The 16,369-nt window shown below is 36.3% G+C and overlaps 1 protein-coding gene across 1 annotated transcript in view; it reads right to left on the bottom strand.

Moving 5' to 3' along the window:
• The window catches only part of LOC121405860 (synaptotagmin-6-like), a 28,720-nt gene extending 16,172 nt beyond the window's left edge, over positions 1–12,548 (bottom strand). The window contains exon 1 of the mRNA XM_041596832.1: positions 12,182–12,548. The gene's annotated coding sequence lies outside the window, so the exon portion shown is untranslated. The remainder of the gene's footprint in view (positions 1–12,181) is intronic.
• Positions 12,549–16,369: the final 3,821 nt, after the last annotated feature.

Below are 16,369 nucleotides of genomic sequence, written 5' to 3'. Positions count from 1 at the left end.
GAACAATATTGCACTTCCATCATGCGTGAGAAAGATGGTAGAAAGATATCTCCCGACATAATGACAATCTTAATCCTAATATAACTCGTCGTTTTGATGCATATTATCATCCTTTCACCGATGTCCTTATCTCGGCTTCTTTCATCACTAACATGAATTAAAAACAGAACGGAGGAATGTGATGTTGAATGATATTCACATGGAGGATTTGCCAGATGAAACGAAGTAGCTGGTAGCTAAAATCAATTAGAAAATAAAACTTGTAGAATTGAATAAAGCAGAAGTTGTCCGCCGAATTTTTAGATATGCATGGTAAACAGAATGCAAAGACCTTGCGACCGGTTGAATGTAAAGGAAAGGTGCATTTTTCGTTACAACGATTCAAGAGGATATGCCTAATGTGCAGAGCGGGTTATAGATTATAATTGTAGTTTGTTGCCATGGAAATGACCTGATGACGTCAATGGTGAATCACTGGGGCCCAATCCGTCATTCATAACTCGCTATATTTTACCTTGAAGTGACAAAGAACTGGTCTGGAAGAAAAGGTGAACGTTAGAGAAAAGAAAGTAATTACAAAAGAGAAAGGAAAATGAACGAAGGAACTCTCGTATTTTGTCCATGTTAACCGATAGCACGGTTTATAGCTCAAAACTCATTTTAAAAGGTTTCATTATTGCATTTTAAATTTACAATTAAGCCTGCTTTTAGAGTACAAGATGTTTATTGATAGAATTCGATCTGACATTCAGAGAGCCTGTCAAATGATCCCACTTACTGATATCTCGTCGTCTTAGATGACATACCATAATTACTAAGATCAATATAAATTAAATTCAGGGTAGATAATTTATGGCACCTCGTATCATATTCATCCCAGGCCTGTGCGTGATTCATTATTAACTATAAAGATGAAACAGGAAATGAAAACCAGATCGTTCAGCCCTGAGGAGGGAATAATATTAGAAAAAAATGTTTCGTTATCAGGCAAGTAATAAAATTCAACGGCTGTACCCTCGGCGGAACATCAGCTCAAATGGAACGGTAGGAGAATGATGTGAGGTAATTAGAACACATCTTAATGCCACTGCCATCTTAAAAGGCACGACAAGTAAATGCACATTTGGAAAGCGTGGTGCTTTAAGGTTGCTGGCGGTTCAATAACATCTCTCGCTGGTTAATATAGTTATATTCAATCTCATCGCTAGTTCATTGATCCTGCGCGCTCCATTTCATATTCCTTCCTGCTTCGTTGTGGATCGCGGATATTTCATTTGGTAGTTACCATGACAACTAAACTAGATCCTTGGCCTGTATACTGTACAAGACATGAATGCCTAATAATTATGGCCAGTGTTTTTATCTCCGTTGTCTTTTTCTTTCGTTTTTGAAAGCATGATAATTAATTTAGATCAACAGATTCGTGTGATACAGATTCTGTGAAGATGATTCTGCAAAACTTGCCGGAAGCAATGTGGCAGTATTTTCGTTTATTGGAAAACTGCTGTAGTCCTTAGATAGGATTACATCATTACCATGGTTAAGAATATTCACATCTAATTGGGGGTCACTTAAGCTTCAAAAGCTTATTAGGGTATTAAAACATTCGATACGTAAGATATTGCAATGTCACGGGATTGATGATTTACGAGTGGGGTCTCATCATCGTCATCATCATCATCATCATTATAATCATCATCGTCATCCTCATCATCAGTATCAACTGCATGTTGTTTTTCATTTTTTTTCATTTTCTCATTTCTCTCTTTTTTCAAAGTCAAGAACGAACCAATGAGAGAATTAAGGTCGCTGAGTACTGTAAGAAGTGAAGCGATCCTGGGGCCCATAACACAAAACTTAGCAATGATCGTAAAACATTTTTCTACAATTGATTCCATTGACTACAAGGTACAATCAATCGTGGAAATAAAGTGTACGATCAATCGCCAAGCTTTGTGTTACGGGCCCCTGAATGGCTCGTGGTGAAAAATCTCTATGCGATTCAAAATCCAAGATGGTGGCCATTAAACCTTCCTGGCACAATAACATAAATAAATTAACAGCTAACACATACTATTAACACTTTATTCTTATGAATATCATATACTAAATGGGGGTGCTTTTTCATTGTAAACACACGGAACATTGAAGAGGTGTGCTGCAAATATGTGTTATCCTATGACTAAAGCAGCCTCAATTGGTCTAGAAAAGTAGTCCAAACGTGGTAAGGGGGAAGTAAGCCTACCAATCTGAAAACAATTTTTAAGCTTGTGATCATCACTATGATCATGATCATAGTTGTGTTGCTTAGACTAACCTCTATTTTTAGCTTCAAATTCAAGGCCCTGTTCTATAAGATACCCAATTCAAATTCAAAAGAAATTCATAATACACCTTCTTTCTTCTAGGCCTTTGGATGAAACAATCATTCTAAATTACTTGAGGGATAAGGCGTACAAAAACTACAATTGTTATAACTTTGTCATTTACATTTGTAATAACTTGATTTAATAAATGTTTTTTTTCTACTCCGTCGGACATGAATTTAGACCATGGTTATGGTAACATTATTCCCTAATGAAAAAAGAAGAAAAAATGTGTGAAACACGAATTTAAGTGATTAAAAAATCCAGTCATAATAGATATTATAAAGTGAGAGTGACAAGGGAGCATGCGTTTAATGCTACACATTGTGACACAATTAGAACAGTCACAAGATTAGCATGACTAGTAAAGTATTCCTTGTTTAAAAGTAGTACTTCATACGAGTGCCATTCAGGATTACTTTGAGTTCGAGCGACATGGAAGTGTTTTGGAGATTGATAATGATCATAATAATGGCAATGATAATGATGATGAGCTCTAAAGGTATTATAACGATAGTCGGTGAAATAAGAATGATGATGAACGATAAAAGGTTATATAATAATAAAACTGATATGATATCTAACAAAACTATCATGAATGATGATATTCATAGTAATAAAAGTTCAAGAAATGAAAGACACAACACTGTAAAAACGCTGTTTAACATTTTAAGCACATTGTTTAAGCCCGTCACTCTAAAAACTACTGTTTGAACAAATGTTTAAACTTTTTAAACAACTTTTTAAACAAGTTGTTAAAAAGTTTAAACAATTACAAAACAGCTTTAACAACTTGTTGTTAGAGTTACAGGCTTAAACAACGTGCTATTTTTTGTAATGTGAAGGGTTCAAAGGTCACATCCACTTTGTTATTTTTTTATTCTTTGAAACACGTGTCGTATTTTAATGTCCTTACCTTTCTTTTCACATTTCCACTGATATCGAACTGTCATCTAATAATCAATTTCGCTACTTTGAAACATTATTACCAATCGATACAGGTGCTTCCGCCTCTGTGGCACCGGTAGACCGTATTAATAACATCTCAACCAATATTGATTCACAATGTGGCAAAAGCTGACGATGTAATCATGTTTTGTATCAATCACCAGCGTTCAATTGCAAGTTGATATAAGCACATCGTAGTCTCGGCAACAGCCCCCTCATTAAATGCGTGTTCCATCTTGCCTGCCATCTATATTTTTTTTGCCTGAGTGCATGAAAACTGTTCAGACGTTGAGCCACTGGCAATCTAAAATTGGTTAGTTACTTTAAAATTGTGCAATAATGGACAGTTCGGTTATATGAATTGACAAATCATTACCTTCTGCTCATCAATGCATTTCGTTTTACATTAGTTTATCATCTTAGGAAGATATGAACACATTCTAAGAAAAGTAGCATCTCCATTTCACATACCATCACTATTTGGTTCATGCACCCTCTTATTCTTCCACACACTCTCTCCCTTTCTCTCTCTCTCTCTCACAAACACACACAACACAGACCATTACATCCACACACAAACACACGCCACACACACACACACACGTTTCCCCCCTCTTACGAAGATATGAACACATTATACAACTTTATCTCCAAAACTACCCCCTTCTCTCTCTCTCACTAACCTCCACCTCTCTTCTTTTCACACACACACACACACATCCATCTACACGTCTCTTTCCTCTTTTCATCACCCTTCGTCTTATGAAGATATGAACACATTATGCGACAATGTACATCTTCCAAACTATGCCATTGTCTCTCTTTCCCTCTCACTGTTGCTTTCGCTCTCTTCCCTTCTCCTCTCACTATCAATTACAACCATCATATCTGTCTCTCATTTTATCTCATTTTATCTCTCTCTCTCTCTCTCACACACACACCTTTACGCACGCACCCACCCACACATACCTTTCTTCCTTCATCTCTCATTTTTGCCTCCCTCGGTTGGTGTTTACAATGGTGGGTCGATAATTACAAACGAAGCGTTGTCGAATAAGTAAAGCAGACTAATTCTAACTAGAAAAAAAGGCTTTACATCTAAAAAGAGGGAGTGCCTTTCGACCTCGATCATTAACAGAACATGTGTTGCACGAACAGCAAATAGAGAGGATTTAATAAATTTGACATTCAAAGCTTCAGCGACATCTGAAACCTATATGCCACCACTGCACTTTTCCGGCAATGCATGTTCTCTGACCTTAAGCATCTTCATGTGATGCAAACGAGGGGGTTTCATTCCCAATCGGTGATGATAACGACACAGTTGTCAAAAGATACCGCATTAGGTTGTACACTGTACCACATGGACAGTCATATTAGCTTTCTGTTGAGATTTCCTAATTGACATAGTTAGGACTTTGCTGCAGACCTTAATAAAATGCGGCATAATGAAATTCCAAATAAATTGGCATGGATCACGATCCCTTGCTAATTCAAAATAATTTAATATATTAAGGTATACATCTAGTTTTGCACACGGGAGCTCGGGGAACGATTTTTTTTTCTTCGGAGTATTAATGCCGATCAAGTAAGGATGATGCAATATTCAGGAAAATATGAAATATGGAAAATATCAAAATATGGAGAAGAATTTCTTCCTAGTTGATTCTTAAAAATAATCATCAATACTGGAAACGTTGTTATTCCCAGAATATTATTGGAAAGCAATGATTAATAACTGATCCGTAGTGAATAAAAAAAGATTGAATATAACTATCTTAATCATTAATTATTATTGACTTACACACTTGGCAACCAAGCATTAAGTTAAGAATGCACTTAACCTGAGTTTAACTTATTGTGAAATGCTTAACAAGAAAGTACATGTGCAACTAAAATCATACACAGACTGTATGCCGCTTCCTTCAAAAGATCACGACAAAAAGACTTGCCTTATCGGAAGACGTACATAATTGCTCCCATGTTAGAAAGACTTTATATTTCCTAATCGTTTTCAAGCGAAAAGAAGAGGGGTACCAAAAAACTAAGATATCTTTTCCACCATAAATTTTGCAACCACACATTTTTTTTGCTATTAAGCAAACCTACAAGATCTCCAGTGGGTACTGCCTATGGGAAATAATACAAACGCTATCCCTAGCTAAATTTTTGGGATGCTTAACATTGGATTTCCTTCAACATCCTGGTAAAATTTTCAAATTCCAATTTGTACATAATTATGCACATAGGATAATGCAACTAAAAATATTGATAGCATTTATATTACTGTGGACAATTGTTCCTTCAAAATATGCACGATATGAGACTATGCATATTTTGAAGGAACCATATAATCACAAAAATTGAAGAATTTTTCTAGAAGTAAAGGTCAATTAAGATCCCAGGATTGGGAAAACTATAGTGAAGTACGATAGGTAACAATTGAAAACTGCATTTGCAAGATGTAAATGTGCAAGGAGTTCTCGAATCAAATCACGAAAATATTATATTCTTAGAGGTAAAGTTCAGAAGACGGCACTCAAGACGTATCCACTTTTTATATCGCGTGTTTACAATAGGACCAGTATTCGCCTTGAAAAGGGCGAGGTTACTGAATACGTCAAACCCGTTATGAATCAAGATATTTCTAATGAAACTTGGGTGAATGCTGTGCAGTAGATATTCAGTGTTCAGAAGGGAGTGTCGTTAATTGTGTGGTAGTCAATCCGTGTTAAGGCTTCGAAACCAACATGGACATGGGTATATGAAGGCTTGTCTAAAGCTTACATAAAGATCAAATACTAGGAATTAAATCTAGTAAGTGCTTGGTAAATTCGCATTTGTGACAAGCAACTCCCAAACCAACGTTGCCAGTGAAGGTTCTTTTCAGCCAAACGAGTATTTTGATCTTCAGAAAGCCCCCCCCCAAAAAAAAAATGCACTCGAAAAAATCAAGGATTCAAAATATATCCAGATCGGCTGTGGATGTTGGATTTATTTTAAATCAGGATTAGCTTTCAAATCTGAAAAAAATAGAATTCGGATCTTTTAAAACTAAATCTCATATTCGGCTAGTTACTATTAACAGCTGATCCGGATTTTTTTTAAATCCTTGATTTTTAAGAGTGTAGGCGTGAATGAAAGAGTAATTCTTGGTCCTTGCAATGTCAAAATTTGAAGTTGAAAAGTTGACTAAAAATTCTTCGACACCATTTTTGCTGACGGCTTGAAAATGTCTCCAAAAATTACAGCGTGCTCATCTCATGCTTGAGGGAACCCCGAACTTTTAAATCTTGTCTTCTGATTTCAATGTTCTCATGGAATATCTTCTGCACTCAATCAAGTACTGTGAGGGTTCTAGTTGATCAATTTTAACAAGAGCTATATATCACTTAAAGAGAAATGCCAGTAGTTGCAGTAAACACTGATTTCATGAGAAAGTCTGTAAAACCAGGCTTAATTGTCAGTATATCATCGAGGATCTAGATCTGGTAAAGTTACATAAACTGAACTTTGTGAAATCTTGAAATCTACGCAGAAAAATGTTCACACTGAAGATCACCAACACAGATATAGGCACACGTGGGACAGCGTATTATTATTCCTGTAATAAAGACCCGACGGAAGTGACCAAATCCGCGCTTATTTTGCTTATTTCTCAGCAATTTACACAATTTCTTCCATAATCCTTTGGCACATATTTTTTATTCATACAAACAGACACTTGGATGGTCATTATATTCGATTCTGTAAAAAGTCATTTTGAGATCGTTACCAATACTGGAATTTATCTTTAAAGCTGATAATGTGCTCTTTCAAATTCAATAAAATTCTCAAAATTTATTTCGGGCGACTAATTGTTGTTTTTGGGGTAGTCACTTTTATTTTTCTTTTCTTTTTCTGTTATGTCTGAGTCTTCCTTCATTTCTATTGGCTATACACAAATCAACTCAAATAAGAATAAACTTTCCAAGTATAAAATATAAGCATTCCCTTATTACACCACTATTCGATCCATTGCGTTAAAAAACGAGACAAAAGTCATTGCAAACGAAATAGGGTGTTTTCTAATTAATATCATTTGATCATCTTCAATTGACGCCATTGTTCTTCTTCTTTAATTCTTGCTTTTACTTTATCAAGGGATGCATGAATAAGAGGTAAATGTAAATAAAATAAACAAGTTACGGCATGATGAAAACCTGAACGAGTATCACGTTGGAAATAATTAGAGCGAGGAAACTAATTATGCATCGGCAATTCTCATTATGAATAGAATATTCTAGAACAATCCTCGTAAATTCTGGTCAAAAATGCATTTCACTGATATTTCTTACTTACAAATAACCGTTATAAAGCAACATAATTGTGAAAGCAGTATAGCGCGATCGACGGCCACAGGAGATTTTGTTCATCCTATCGAAGCAGAAAAACGCGCAATAGCCTTTTTTAAAATTACGTTTCTTTTCAAAGTCCTAATCCTTTCCCCAAACGGTTGATCATAAACGTAAACGCACCTCGCTTTAGTGATGGAAATTTATTAATAGGATTCATTTTGATTTAACGGCTGTCATTGTTCAATAGGTCTCAACGACCCCTATGATTTGTGACCTTAATTTATCAGCAAATTTGAGCCGTTGGGGCTGTAAAGGGATTTCGATCTAAAATGAAAATTCTAATTAAGGTTATAAGATTGCAAGCCAAGGGAAATTGGATTTCAAAACCGCTATGAAACTAATGAAAATACAAATCTCAGCTCGAAGGTGTAATAATTCTGACTATGCCTAGCAATTAAGAAGTGAATTGAAGCTCAAGACTTAGCTTGTTTCGGATGACCTGTCTGAAGTCCTGGCACAATCAAAAGATACAATGCAACAAGATCCTCATGAGCTTTTGGTATGAATAGCTACTCTACATTTTTTTTCGAAAGAGCTTTTCCTATTGTGAAATATGACATCTAATTAGCTGTTTTCATTGTAAAAAGATGAATTAAGACGACCTAAAAGAGTTTTGCTAAAATATAAGATTGTTAGCTTCTTTTTAAGTATCACTTTCATTCAAACCAAAACAGAGAGTTACATACAATAAAAAAAGTCCAGGTTACTGTTTTTTTTTTTTGGGGGGGGAAGGGGCGATAAAAGAGTACTTAGATAAATAGAAACTGAAATAGTAAAAAAATGCACACACCCTTATCACTAAAATGGGGGGGGGGGGGAAGAATAAACTTGAGGAAAATATATATGAGGAAAAAAGTATAACTAGCGAGAAGAAGGAAAAAGGAAATAAAAAAGAAAAGAAGAAGAGGACGTAGAATAGGAAGAAGGAGAAGGAAGAAAAAGGAGAAAGATGAAGAAGTAAGGGAGGGCAATATAAAGTTTCGTGATTAGGATTTTGTTTTATTATTGACATAAAATGTACTTCTTCACAGTAATCACCAACCCACTTATGCATACAAACATCTAGACGAGCTGACAATTGATACGACAAAAACGTCAGAAAAATAGGACAGACATAAGGTGGTCAATGGCAGTAAACATATTGAATAGATAATTACAGGTGTGATAGGTTCATATCTAATGAAGAAGGAAAATTGCATTTCGTCGAAATAAAGGGCAAATGTATGGGTAAAAATACAAGAGAGAGAAAGAAAATGAGTAAATTCTTAAGCAAAATCGGTTCATGTCAACCATGCATGCATCAAACACACATTTCTCGGGAAAAGGAAGGAAGAATGACAATAATAAACCGATTGAAACAAGAATGACAAGAAATTGCAGTTTAGAACATATATTTAAAAAATGTATTGCAATAAGTATCGGAAAGAAGGAATATAAAACGGGAAAAAGGAAAAAATAAACAAACAAGAGGAATAGAATGATTAAAACAAAACACAAGAAACAATATCAATATGATAGTTATTTGTTGGCGCCAGAGGTATTTAATACGAAGAGCAGTCATTAGGAAAATTGCCAGAGGAAAAACAGGGAAAATTGAAAATGGATTGTGACCTTGACCGGTTATTTGTGAACTGCTTGGGAAAATGATGCATTCTGATCCAAGCGGAAACCAGCAGCTTCAATCACAAACCTTCAGCGCTTTTTTTCCTCTCTAGAAAATTTATGTTCGACTGAAGACGAGAAGGGGAAACAAGCTATGCAGCTGAGGAAATGCAAGTTCTTGACCGTGTTGCTTATTCATGTTTTTGAATTGAATTCAAATCATAACGGGTTAAAGATACATATGGAAGGATAGTTATGGATGCACGACGGTTATACATATGACGCCAGTAGATTTTTAGGGAACCAACAAAGTTACCATTGCGCCGCAGAATAGTATTTGAAAATCATTTTTATTGTATATACAATTAACATGGTAAAGCTTCCAGCTATATCGCCAAATTACCAATTAGGCATATGCATCCAATCAAATATTGGTCACAACCTGAATGACTAACGCAGTTCAAGAGATTTTTTGCTCTCACACATCCAATCTTTCAAAACAAAAGCGACAGTAGGCATGCTACGTGATGGGGCATTTTATTGTGAGAAGTTCTCAACTCTGGAAAAAAAAAGACTAGCCGTGTAAGTGAAGAAACCACCTTCGGTGAATATTCATAACGTATTATGACCGTGGTTGCAATACACTGTAGGTGTTTAGGGAATACATGTAGTCGAGATTGGATAAAGATGGATGGGTTCATAATTTTAATGCTGGTTTTATGCTAGTAAGTTGGTAATAACACAGCATATTAACGTCGGGAACACATTACAATAACACCTATGAAAAATAGTAATAACAATAATAAAACAATGTTGGTGTAAAATTCTGGCCCGACGAGAGAGAGAGAGAGGGAGGGGGAAGAGAGGGGTGGCTGTCAAAATCGTGAAATATTAATGATAAGGGAGGGGGGGCACAAACCATATTATGAAAAGAAGTAGTAACGAACATACCGTAATAACATGGTGTTAAATGATTTACCAGAATAATTCGCCTCCTCCACTGGTTTAACTCACTCTAAACTTTAGGTGAACTAAATAATGCCTGTTTTCGAGATAAGTGTCATATTCTATTTCAAAATCATCATGCCACACAGTGCACAAAGCTTGGTGCGGCTTGTGTATCAATAAACGCGCTTTGCTTCACTGGGCTTATCACCGTGATATTATCTACAGCATAGTCTGTGAACTTGCAATGGCCCTAAATGAATTGCACATTAAGCTGATGCAAAGATGCAGATTCATCATATTTTTCAACCGCGATTTCCAAGAAAATTTAGAGTTTAATTGAGAGACCATTACGTTACCCTGGCTGAAAAAAATATGCCTTGCTGTGAAATTGAGTGAGTACCCTGGTGCGTGTTAACGACTTGGATATGATTAGGATTTGGCAGAGCGTCTTGAATAGGAGAAGTGGATGATGGTAATGAGTTGAGGATCACGGGAAAATAGAAATGTATAAACCATGCAGGGGAAAGGCAGATGAGATGGGAATCAATTGAATTGGGGACTTTGACGGTGGGGGTAATGCATGCAAATGAGGGGAATAGGAAGTGTGTACGAGGGGTATGTGCGAAGGGACTTCACTGGAGACAAAGAGGGAAGGGGATGTGGAAAGTTATAAGTCAAGGGACGGGGAAAGAGATAAAAATGCACATACTGCTATAAAGGGTGAAAATCTCAATTCCTCAAGTTAAACATGAAAATGATTAAAAAGAAATATCAGATTCTAACGTAAAGTTAAATCATAACTTGAAACACTAAACAGGCTTATTGTCTTTAAAGGCGACTTTAATTTAAGCATTCGCCCTTTCACATGGTAAAAAAATCGAACGCTAATCGCAGTCACGATTACAATAGCAATCATCATTACAATGATCAAAGATTCGCGTGTGAAAAGGCCCCAAGAGAGTTCATCTAAACGGACAACAAAATGGATCTGTGTATTTAATAAAAAATACCATTTTGTGTTTGTTGAAGCTCGTGACTTCATGTGTTGCCAAAGGGAAATAAAGATTTTACCATTGTTGATGTGTTAGAAGCAGTTCTAAAATATTGATTCCCGTTGGCCAAAATCAATACATTTATTATCAATATATATTACGAACAACATTTACCAGCAACTTTTCATCGGTCACTGCATGGGACAGTGATATTGAAGGTCACAATATTAAAACAAGATCAGCAAATATTATTTGGTACAATCCAAACCATCAAGCACAACGATTGCCTATAGCACTATGCAAGTTTATATTGTTTCCCACTATTTCAAAAGATGCACTTCTTCAAACGCAAAAACAATAACTATTCCAATTTACCCAGGGTAGCCACTTTAGCTCTTATGATCTTTTCCCCCAGCAGGCCTTAGCACAACATAATATGATGTTATGATTCTGCTTTTCCATTTTAATAGGTTGAGCGCCTGAAAGGAACGCAGCAGGTCCCAGTTTTAAGGTTTTTGGTATGACTCAGCCTGAATCGAACCCACTGCCTCCCGTGAATGAAACGGGCGCTCTACCACTTAACCTCTGCTCTCAGACCCGGTCACTCAATAAAATGATCAGATTTGAGTATTGTCATTTATATCCCGTAAAATACATAACGCAAGACAATTTAGCATTGTATCTAATCAACGACTTAGAAAAATAGGTTGGTAAGAAAATAATCAAAGCCTCGTTATTTCGTGAACAAAACGATGTTAATTTGACAATTAAAAATAACAGCCTGGCAATGAGGCGCTATCAGTGCATGGATTCGTCAGAATCAGATCACCGCCATGAACACACAGGGAGATTTCATAAAATCGTGCTGAAAAATTGGGAAAACAACTGTCTAAAAACAACCGTCATATCAAAGTACAGATGAACTTACCGATTAGCTAAATAATCACCATCCGGATAAGAGTGAATGGAAGAAGGACTCATGTGATAAGAACATATTCCAATGCAAATCCGCTGTATTCATTCAGCGGGAGAGCTTTTCAGTGACAAAAAAGCAAATGTTTGAATTAAAAACAAAAAGAAGGCAGCGATTAGCAGCTTGGCATAGCAACAATTGAGTAGACAGTGTTGGCACGTATGAATCAGAGTTGTATAGGCACGGCGTATTGAAAGAGAGGAAGAGAGAGAGAGAAAATGGGAAAATCCTGTTTATGATTCGGTGGCGAGCAATCTTCTGCGGAATGTCTTTCTTTCTCAGGGGGATGGTACAGATCGGAAAATGCTTGATGATAATGCATGAACGAAAGCAAGAGTGGGAAGAAAACGGGTAGAAAGAGAGAGGGAGAGGGAGATGGAGAGAGCGGGGAGAAAGACGCGAGGGAGGAGGAGGAGTTGCCTGGAAAGTGTGCGTGTGCGTGGGTGCAAGCGTGTGGGCTTGTGTATGCGGAAGGAGAGGTAGCCGAACCCGAGCGCTACGCTCACACACTCGAGAAACATTACATTTCGCATTAAAAACCAGGGTATTTGTGCGCGAGTGTACACGTGTGTATATCAGGTGAAAGCATGTTTGCCTTACCGTTTGTGTGTATGTGTGTGTTCTACATTAGGTGAGTCATGGTATCCAGGGATGGCACGCCAAAATACAAGACATGCCTGTGTGTGTGTGGACTCAAAGAACGAATGTGTACCAAGACGGCATAATGTTCAAATATTATAGGATAGAGCATAACTTGTTGATATCACATCAGTATGCGAAAGAGAATAAGTTATTATTTCATTGCTATTGGTATCACATGGATAATAATTTGTAATTTTTTTTTTCTCCGATTGAGAAATATTCATTTAAAAATCCAATTGCGGACAGGAAGCATATTGTTAAAAGTGGAAGTGTAAAACTAAAGTTTGTATAGGCTATGGATTGACCCGATTGATTTTGGAAATGACGAAAAAATATCATGAAATGATTGAAGATTATCATTAGCATTGTTTGTAACTAAAATGGAGATTTTTGAAAGCAACATACAATCTTATAAGAAATATTAGATTTAAATAGATGAACAATTCTATTTGAGCATGAGTCATAGCACACCTTTACGACGGCACTTGAAATCTTGGCCCGCGATTGACTGTTCAAAATCAAACCAAGCGAATTATATATTTCAAGATATCCATAAAAAAACTGTTACTGTATAGACAGAACTGGTACAAGTCATTGATTTGCAAATCAAGGATGAACAAGAGAAACGTGCAATTTTCATAACCTTTTACCAACTAGTTCACGAGTCTTTGACTGCATTCCCCTGTGGCTAAACAATGCGTCTGCACAAATACATGCGACCTGTAGAAAGGAAGAAGCGATCGAGAAACGGCCACAAGAGCCCGAGACCACCGCAATCTTCCTCGTTCCTTTTTAAATATTAGCCACTTTAAAGCCTCTCTGCGATGCAATCGTAAATCGATTTAGGAATACAGTCATCGCACGCCAGGTGAACTTCACGTGGGACCTGGTTTCGAGTCTTGAAGGGTCCTCTTTTCTTCGCTCCTGTCAGCTCACAAGGCAACTAAATCGACCGATGACTCCACATAGTGTTCCCTGACAGCTCCTAGGGACGTGCCTTGAAGAATTATCAGATCCTGAAGGATTACTATATCCTGACCAATACTTAAGGATACGTGCTCTTCACTGAGGGCATCTGCGGTCGCAGTTTCCTCCAATCAAAATTCTTTAACTTTCATGCAATAATGCTTATCTATCAATAGCAACTACTGAAAGCTTATGACTACGCATGGACCTATTTTGGACTACGTGATGTTAATACATGTTTATAACAAAAACATTTGAAAAAATGAAAAATGTAAAGAATAAAAATGGAAGTACATATTTAGATCATAGTGGAATAATTACGAAGCATTTGCATAACAAAAAAGTAAATATAACAATATTGATTATGCTAATATTCCCCACCTCACAAAAACACAGATCTGTAGTTATATGACAAAAGAAGCAGAGAATAAAAAAACGAGAATAAGATTCACTTCGTCCCAGAGCATTTCGCTCAAAATTATAAGTAATAAATAAATAAATAAAATCACCCTGAGATGTATTAAAGTTAAATTATATATCACTCACAAATGAAACTTGCAATAATTTATCTGAAAATTATGCCATATATATATAAATGTAAATGATTTACGAGTTTGTGCAACCGTTTGAAAAGAAGAGGACGCAGCTAAATTTGCAGTGCGATGATGATGATGAAAAAAAGGACAGCATGATGAAACAACTCAATCTAAAATAAAAATGAAAATGGATAGTTTAAAGAGGTATGTATCTCTACTCAAGTAATGTTTAATTTCACGCACCTGATTAACACGGGTTGTTCTTCAAAGATATTAAGCTGATGATGATGAAATGATGAAATTTAAGATTCAAATATAAATTATGAGCGACAATGAACATCTCTGGCTTCATAATTGATGCATTACGATTCGGAAAGCAATGCCTCTGACTAACGAACCTACCAACCCTCGCACGCACACACTCGCCCAAACCACATACACACAAAATGAGTTTAATGATGAAAAATTACGTGAAATTTAATAAAGTGTGTGCACAACAAATCATATTATACGGCGGTTGTGTTTACCCATTGACGACATCATTCACCACATCTACCAGACATTAAAGGGAAAGATTGTCTCTTCAAAAGTGGGAAAATTATTTCTGAATACTTTTTACATCATTGTGTGACATTTTGTATAAAAGGAGGCAACTGCAGAAGTCGCTTTTAAAATCTTCAAATTCGATATACGAATACTCGAGTTTACGCTCAGTCCAACTTCCACCTGTTGTGCTGTGTAAGCTAACTGTTGGAGGAGTCTGTGAACATTGTGAATGTCTTGTAGGTGAAACAGATAATTATCACCCCCGTAATTCCTTTCTCTGCGCCTACACAATGTCTCTACGCCAACTACTTGAAACAGTATCGTTTCTATTTTGAATTCATAGGAAGAGGCACATTGGTAGAAGTAAACTGTTCCTTTAAATACCCGCCTGCCAAGCCGTGTTCTAATGAAATATCACGCTTGTCTGAATATCAAAATACCGATATCTGCAATGTGGTAAGAAATTGGGTCGTCGAGTACTTGATGAAAAAGTATATATGCTTACCCGAGATCCTCCGGAACTGTTAGTTTTGAGTACGAGGTTGAATTTTGATCCAGAAAATAATTTTCGAATGATCGTCGCCGCAAAAAGGGATTGATTTTTTTTTATCTGTGCGAAGGGACAGTGCGAGTGAGGCAACGACCATTCAAAAGGAAACAGTTGGAAACAAAAATTGAATTAAAATGAGAGAGGGTATACTTCCAAACAGAAAGGGGGAGTGTAATAGAAATCGATTCAGATAAAGATAAATAACCGCTCGCATTACGGAATTGAGAGCTTAAAAATATTCCTTACTTCGATCACTCAGTAAAATACAAATGACATTGACCAGTTATCGTTATTCATTTCTTTTAAATAAGAAAAGACTAAACATTGGCTGTAGATGCTTTAAACCTTATAAAGCCAATTTTATGCAAATTGTCAGAAATAAATCATCATGATTTCATTTCAAAATAAAGGGTGATATGATAACCCGGATTCGTCTTACCCGCGTTGAAAATAGGGATAGTGATTATGTATACTACTCTAAACTTGCGTCGACGTCTGAACATATAAGATGCATACATGGTCATGATATCGACATGATTAAGGGTAGGTAGGGATATACAAGTGATATTGTGACAATAAAGTGGGTGTAATTGATGGAGATCATGTCTTGATCCTTTCGAAATAATTTAGAATGTGTTCCTAATCTTTACCCATTAGCGTCGCGCTCAAACATCATGAACCTGGATAAAGCTCCCCGGGACGTTCTATGAGTCTTATTTCTGTCAGATATACTATCATCCAATCTGATCCAAGGATATCAGTAGCTTATAACAGTTATCGGTAGGTTCATTGAAAAGACGAATTAATGAAACGCTTTCCCGATATAAACTGATATGGATAACCTGCGTTTTCAATCAGTCCATTGAGAAATCCCTCTACTGCGTGGGTTAACACATCTTCATA

The sequence above is a fragment of the Lytechinus variegatus genome, chromosome 19, assembly GCF_018143015.1.
Source record: "Lytechinus variegatus isolate NC3 chromosome 19, Lvar_3.0, whole genome shotgun sequence".
Taxonomy (NCBI): Eukaryota; Metazoa; Echinodermata; class Echinoidea; order Temnopleuroida; family Toxopneustidae; genus Lytechinus; species Lytechinus variegatus.
Note: the sequence above shows the minus strand (reverse complement) of the source record. Positions and strands in the feature narration are given on the sequence as shown.